Source organism: Ascaphus truei, chromosome 4 (assembly GCF_040206685.1).
Source record: "Ascaphus truei isolate aAscTru1 chromosome 4, aAscTru1.hap1, whole genome shotgun sequence".
In the NCBI taxonomy this organism is placed as follows: Eukaryota; Metazoa; Chordata; class Amphibia; order Anura; family Ascaphidae; genus Ascaphus; species Ascaphus truei.
In genome coordinates, this window is record NC_134486.1 from 416,326,694 (window position 1) to 416,335,017 (window position 8,324).

Sequence of the window (8,324 nt, forward strand, 5' to 3'; positions counted from 1 at the left end):
AGAGCAGCATAGGGTCCTGTTCATGGATAACCCGGGCAGGACCTATATCACTGACCATACAGTGCTCACTGGTGATCAGAGACCTCTGCATAAGCATGCCTATCGCGTATCAGCAGAGGTGATGGGCAGTATAGTGAAGGAAGTGGAGGAGATGCTGGACCTAGGTGTAATTGTACTGTCTCAGAGCTCTTGGGCTTGTCCGGTAGTCCTGGTAACTAAGAAGGATGGAACCACGCGGTTCTGTGTGGACTACCGGCAGCTCAATGCTCAGACATGTCAGATGCTTATGTCACGGGAGACTCCTGTGGCGGGTAGGATCTCGGTGGCCGGAACAGCACGAGCGTAGTAGGGGTCACAAGCAGAGGTCCGAGGCAGGCGGCAGGCAGCGAAGTCAGGTACAAGCAGGGGTCCGAGGCAGGCGGCAGGCAGCGAAGTTAGGTACAAGCAGAGGTCGGCAACGAGGAGACTGGAACAGGACAGGCGGGGCAGGACAGGGACTAAGAACAGGGAGCAGGGACTGAGACCGGGGAGCAGGAATAACCAGGGACAAGCCAGATTACTAGCAAGGGCTTTTACTGTGAGCAGACTCAAATACAGGTACAGGTACAGGAAACAGGTCAGGATCAAAGACAGGCATGAGCATACTGTAGGAGTCTGACTAGCAAGCAAAGGCAAAAGCAACAGACAGGAAGCAAGCTATAAAAGGACAGAGACAGGAGCAACAAGAAGACAGACAGACAGAGGAACCCAGAGCCAACAGAAGACAGCAGCACACCCAGTGGACAAGGAAGCTATGGCTAGGCAGGAGGTCTAGGCAATCCTGACAGCTTATCCCATGCCCCGAATGGATGAGCTTCTAGATGAGCTTGCGGGTGCAAAGTATTTGACCACCGTGGATTTGTCCAAAGGTTATTGACAAATTCCTCTGACCCAGGAGGCTAAGGAGAAGTCGGCTTTCATCACTTTCAAGTGGCCTCTATGAGTTTTTAGTGTTGCCATTTGGGATGAAGAATGCCCTGGCTACCTTCCAATGCCTGGTCAACAGGTTACTGGAAGGGAGTCAGGTTTACGCAAGGGCATACCTGGACGACATTGCGATGTTTAACAGTTTGTGGGACAGTCACCTAGTGCATGTAGCAGCGGTGCTGAGTAGGATCAGGGAAGCAGGGCAGACACTGAAACCGACAACGTGTCAAGTGGGTATGGCACAAGTGTTATACTTAGGGCACAGAGTGGGTGGTGGGCACCTTAAGCCAGAACCAGCGAAGGTAGAGGCTATAGTGCAGTGGGCCGTTCCTAGAACCAAGAAGCAGGTTATGGCTTTTTTGGGCACCGCGGGCTACTATAGGAAGTTTGTCCCTCAGCATAGTGCCATTGCAAAACCCCTGACTGACTTAATGCAGAAACGACTCCCGGTTCTGGTAGCCTGGTCTCGTGTCTGTGGATAGGCTTTCCAAGCATTGAAGAAAGAACTGGCTAGTGCGCCCATCCTGGCTGCACCAGATTACACTAAGAAGTTTCTTGTGCAGACTGATGCCTTGGACTATGGCATCGGTGCTGTACTTAGCCAGGTGGGCAAGGAGGGGAGGGGGGGGGGGGTGAATATCCTGTGGTTTACTTGAGCAGGAAGCTACTACCCGGAGAAGTGGCATATGCCACCATCGAGAAAGAATGCCTGGCCATTGTTTGGGTTTTTAGAAAACTGCAGCCCTATTTGTATGGCAGGTCATTCATTGTGATCACAGACCACAACCTATTAAGTTGGCTACAAAGGGTGTCGGGGGAGAATGGCAAATTGCTTCGCTGGAGTCTTGCTCTGCAATAATTTGATTCAGCACAAGAAAGGCAGCGAGCATGGAAACGCTGATGGACTTTCCTGACGGGACATACCCTGCGAGCCAAAAGCCTCAAGAGGTGACAGGCTGGTTGAGCCACCGGCATGGTGACTGCAGCGGAGCCTTCGTCTTGAGGGGGGAGGTGTGACAGTGAGTAATTCATGGGATTCTCACTTAGTTCATGCAGCAGCAGTGCTGAAGAGAATTAGGGAAGCAGGGCGTACACTTAAACCTACCACGTGTCTAATGGGTACTTAGGGCACAGAGTGGGTGGAGGGCATCTGAAGCCGGAGCAGGCTAAGATAGAAGCCATCATCCAGTGGCCCGTACATAGGACCAAGGAGCAGGTCATGGCTTTCTTAGGCACCGCTGGCTACTACAGAAAGTTTGTTCCCCAGTATAGTGCCATTGCTAAACCCCTGACTAAATTGACTCAGAAATGACTCTCGGTTCTGGTAGCCTGGTCTCCTGCCTGTGAAGGATCGTTCCAGGCATTGAAGACAGCAATGGCTGGTCCTCCCATCCTGGCAGCAACTGATTATAAAAAGCATTTCCTTATGCAGACCGATGCCTCCGACTATGGTATCGGTGCTGTACTCAGTCAGGTGGGCAAGGAGGGTATTCTGGAACCAGGGCCACGTGTAGTATGTGGATGAGGCCAGATAGCTTAACTCGTCCCCTTTTGAAATCACACCAAGTCCTGCTGTATTTTCTTAACTTTATTGGGAAAGCATCAGACATATAAAGGCACTTGTAGGTGGTATGGTGTGGTGTGGTGTGGTGAGAGAGTGCTTCTCTACGGTGAAGGTGCTTTGTAGCTAGAGGAAGGTAAAAACGGAATGGCCTTGTCAGAGGGTATAAGCATAGGAGGTACTCACTCAGCCTGCTTAGGATATAAAGGAAGTGAGTGGTGCCTGGGAAACAGGAATAGTCTCAGGACTAAACTAACTTGTCAGCAAAGACAGGGGGGGGGGGAGTGGATTGACCCGTTCTCAGCTAAAAGAATTGGGAGGTTGCTAGGGCAACCAGCTACAGGCTGTGTGGAGAAGGACTACACGCAAAAGAAACCCGCACAGCTAGTGTTAGACCACAGTGAGGTGCTGACTGGATGGAGACGTGATAATATCATACAAAAGAAAAAGGACCCAGTCTTGCAGCACTCAATCACTAGGAATGTAATGTTGTAAATTTAAAATATACTTTATTGATAACCTTGAATAAAAAATAGGGTGTTAAAACGTAATTAAATGATAATAAACAGCTTGTGACTGTATCCTTGATAACCCACCTACGATAAGGTGGGTAGATGTAGTAGAGTCCCCAATGAATATTGGGGATCAAACGCTACTGATAGTAGCTACCTAGAAATATAGGAAAAAGGAGCCTGTGAGAGCCCACTTGAAAGACACTGTCCTTGCGAGTGTATCCAGGCATATGATACGCACTAAATTGATACACTGAGGATAGGCACAGTAATATAGTATGGCATAATGTGCGCTTAGTTAGACCTATGTGATATCTGTCCCTGATATAGATATGCACTGTATGAGCCAGGTCTATGGTGAGAACCTGTGTAGCCCACACTGTTGATCATAGGTGCAGATTCATGGACACACTACGTAGTAAGATACAGGATAGTATGGCAATTAGCTAGAGCATTGAGTAGTCCTATAGACACCTAAACTGTAGGTGAGGTAGGTAGTTGAGACACCTGTTAGTAGCAGTTGATACAGTGGTGCTATGCATATGTTGTTAACCAGGGTAAACCTTAACTCGTGTCAATATAGGTTGTCAATGTTATCTGCTGTTGCTGCCCAGTGGACGCTGTATTGGGAGCCAGATGCAGACACTGTGCACATATATGCAAATACCCTTACGTGAGCGTGGTACTGTGCTGCGCACAAAGGGTGAATGGTGGCATGGAGGCAACCTCCAACGTGTCTGCAGTGGCGCAGGAGGGTTAGCACTAATCAATAAATGTGATGTTGTAGGCTGTAACCCCCTGCGGTGCTGTTCGGCAGATAATGGGTTAATGTATAGTAGGATTGCCAAATTGCTCAGCTCAAAGAGGAGTGGGGTGTAAGGATGGTTGGAGCTGGGGTTAGTTTATGAAACCCATATACGCACCATCCTCCCTCTCGATGATCAGCTGACCTGTATCTATAATCAAGTGAAGGAACCGGTCTAACTTGTAACGCACAGTCCCCTACATCAGCGCTGATCTTGGTTATATCAGCGCTGATGTGCTCGAGGACTTGCGGTGAGTAACTCAATGGCCCCTCAGGCTGGAGGATCCCGCGATAATGTGGTAAAGCGCGATCCCATATAACATGCGTGGCCACCTACCTCTTACACACGCGGGAAGCTCATTTATTTCAAGTACAGCAGCATTCTGATACTTATCAGCGCTTATATATATCTCAAGCTTCCCTGCCTGTGCATGTTAAAGTTGCTCTTGCGCAAATAGAAAAGCAACCGGCTTCGATTTCAAGCTTGAAAAGTCTGGCCGAAATATTCTAAGTCCAACTTTTTGCGCCCAAGCTCTCAAAATCGAAGGTAGCGGTCACGGCTGGGATCTCATGTCGATCTTAGTTCCAGGAATTTGGTACTAAGTCGCGGTCAAGAAAGTCCAGATTCTCAGAAGAGAAGGGAGCAGTGGCATGTGAGACTTCACGCCGATTTGGGAACCAGGAGATTCCGGGCGAAGTCCCGGTCAGGTTAAAACTCTTATTTAGAGGGCCCTGCACCTAGGAAAGTCTAGTTTTCGACCACAGACCCCCAGTAAGTGTGTCTTTTTGTCTGCTTTTTGTGTTCCATTGTGTGTATGTGAATTTATGCCGAATAAATCACAATTTATTTCATTACCTTGTTTTGCTTAATGAATGATCCTGGTATAAAGGTGTAAATTGCGTGGTCTCCCGTGACCACCCACTTTAAACTAGCCTTGGAGCCACCAGATCCGTGAGGCAATTGGACATCCCGCATCTTCGCGAGGCAGTGGTTTGGCAAACCTTCATCCTTTCTACTCTCACCAGCGTAATCCCCCTCCGGCGGCGCCTGCTGAACTGGTTTCCCACCCCCCGAGTTTGCCCTTCCGAAAGCATCTGGACGCTGAGTGGACGCTGTCACACAACGAACACTCAGGCCGAAATCTGCTCCCACTGAAAATGCACTGTCCTTCTTTAAAGTCCGAGCAATAACCTTCTCTTGCTTCTGATGTCCAGCCCGAAAGGAAACCCTCTGCTGGCCGACCCCTGGAAGGATCCGAATTCTGCGTCATCATCAGTTCAACCATAAGTCCATATCCTTAGCATCCCACAATAATTTTTTGTGTACAGCCATCTTTTTCCTGAACTGCTAATCATAAAGTCACCAAGATATCCAGTATAATTCCTACTCGCAAACCCCACCAGATCATAGCGGAATAGAAATGGGGCGACTTTTTGCCAATCACAATAGCTAGGATGGAAAACGCTTGAAGTCAATTAGAAAATGGTCTGGGGAAATAACCTTTTTTCAATATCCTCCTTCCTAGCTTCCCCCTCTTACCGGACCTCGCTAACGCCTCCCTGTAGTCCAGCAGCAGTGACCATGCCTCAATGTAACCCGCCTCTGCCGAGCCCGCTGCGGGACCTGGTAACACCACCATTGACTCACCTTAAGAGGCAGGCGCAGCTCCAACAACCACCCTGTGCCCACCCGGTGAGCCCATGCAAGCACAGGCAAAGAACCCTACAGCTGCCATGCTGAGGGCTGGATGGGAGCAGCGAAGGTCCCAAGGCCGGGAGTGTACACAGGTGTCAAGCTGCCCTCTTGTACCACATTAAGACCCCGTAGGCGGTTTTCCAGAGTGTACAAGAAACCCCTAAGCAGAGTCACTATCTCACCAACTCCTGCGCCCGAAGACAGCAACCCAAATCACCGGGTGATTGGACTCAGGCCTCGGCCCGGCTACCACCCCAACAGTTATTCGCTGTGGAATACAGATGGAGAGACCGTCACCACCCACCAGCCTCCTTGGCCCTGGGATATGACACCCCCCCCCCCCCCCCGCAGGTAACCCAGTCTAGGGGACAACAAAGGTCTCAATCCCAGAATCCCTCTACTGGGACCTTGATGCTAGAGGGGGGGTTAAATAATGGGGAAGAGGTTGCCACCCTATGACCCAGGGTGCTTATTTTACCTTTTTTTAATGATATCTGATTGTACCCCCGTGTCTGCCAGCAACACAGGATACTGCTCCCCAGCAGGCTCCTCTCTATAGGACATGTGACTGTGGTAAGCCAGTAGCAAGGCTGGTGGAGGAAAGAGAGGAGAGAGAGAGAGGGAGACAGACAGACAGAACTGGAAGCCTCGGGAGATTACACTGTGCCAGCGATGTGAGCTAGGAGACGTAGAAGATGAAACACACTTCCTGCTGTGTTGCACACAATACTCTGACGTGAGGAGTGCCCACCTGGAGAAGCTCACAGCTCCTATCCAGAAATTTTATAATATAGAAGAGAACCAAATATAGCGATGCTCCTGGGAGAAGATGAAACCACAGCAGAACTGTCCTGGGACCTCTTCTCTTTTCTCTGTACACACTCTCTCTAGGTGACCTAATAACATCTTTTGGGTTTAATTATCACCTCTATGCTGACGACACACAAATATACTTTTCAACACCCGACCTTACACCTGCTGTACAAACCAAAGTTTCTGAATGTCTCTCTGCTATATCATCCTGGATGGCCCTCCGCCGCCTTAAACTCAACATGGCTAAAACAGAGCTCCTCATACTTCCTCCCAAACCTGGCCCTACTACCTCCTTCCACGCTGCCTAGGGGTCACACTTGTCTCCTCTCTCACATTCGCCCCTCACATTCCAAACATTTCTAAAACCTGTTGCTTTTTCCTCAGCAATATAACAAAGATACGCCTTTTCCTCTGTTGCTCGACTGCTAAAACTCTGGCTCAGGCCTCATTCTCTCCCGTCTTGATTACTGTAACCTCCTGCTGTCCGGCCTTTGTGCCTCTCACCTGTCTCCCCTACAATCTATTCTAAACGCTGCTGCCAGAATCACTCTACTCTTTCCTAGATCTGTCTCAGCATCTCCCCTCATGAAATCCCTCTCCTGGCTTCCGATCAAATCCAGCATCTCACACTCCATTCTTCTCCTCACTTTTAAAGCTTTACACTCTTCTGCCCCTCCTTACATCTCAGCCCTAATTTCTCGTTATGCACCATCCCGCCTCTTGCGTTCTTCTCAAGGATATCTTCTTTCTACCCCCTTTGTATCTAAAGCCCTCTCCCGCCTTAAACCTTTTTCACTGACTGCCCCGCACCTCTGGAATGCCCTTCCCCTCAGTACCCGACTAGCACTCTCTCTATCCACCTTTAAGACCCACCTTAAGACACACTTGCTTAAAGAAGCATATGAATAGCACTGTGGATATGCTGAACACATGATACATAAAGCTTGGCCCCCTGCAGACGCACTTACCAGAACTCCCTCCTACTGTCTCTGTACGTTCTCCCTACCTACCAATTAGACTGTAAGCTCCTCGGGGCAGGGGCTCTTCTTCCTTAATGTTACTTTTATGTCTAAAGCACTTATTTCCATGCTCTGTTATTTATTTGATTACCACATGTATTACTACTGTGAAGCGCTATGTACATTAATGGCGCTATATAAATAAAGACATACAATACAATACAACTGGCTGCACCCTATATCAGCACCTGTCACAGGCTGAGAGACGCCCACGAACCCCCACATCCCTGTGGGTAACTGAGATAGTGCTGTTGGAACTGGACCAGTAGAAGTGGGACCACCACGATGAGCGACCCCAGACAGACAGAGTGAGGAACGGTCGTAATCAAGCAAGACAGATGGATGCTGTTGGACCTTAAATACCCAGGACTTTACCCTCAGAGGATTCTGGGTAAGAAAAGAAACTGTTTGTTCATAAGAAGAAAGAATGTCTAAGACTTGGCCATTGGGATCCAGCAAGTAATGAGTTAATGTCTCAAAGACACATGGCAATATGAAAAAGCCAACCTTGGAATTCCTGACACAGACCTAAACATGTATCCCACACAGCTAGGCCCAGCAACATATAACACAATTCTTACACCATGTATCCCACACAGCTCGGCCCAGCAACATACAACACAATACTTACACCATGTATCCCACACAGCTAGGCCCAGCAACAGATAACACAATACTTACACCATGTATCCCACACAGCTAGGCCCAGCAACAGATAACACAATACTTACACCATGTATCCCACACAGCTAGTCCCAGCAACAGATAACACAATACTTACACCATGTATCCCACACAGCTAGGCCCAGCAACAGATAACACAATACTTACACCATGTATCCCACACAGCTAGGCCCAGCAACAGATAACACAATACTTACACCATGTATCCCTCACAGCTAGGCCCAGCAACAGATAACACAATACTTACACCATGTATCCCTCACAGCTA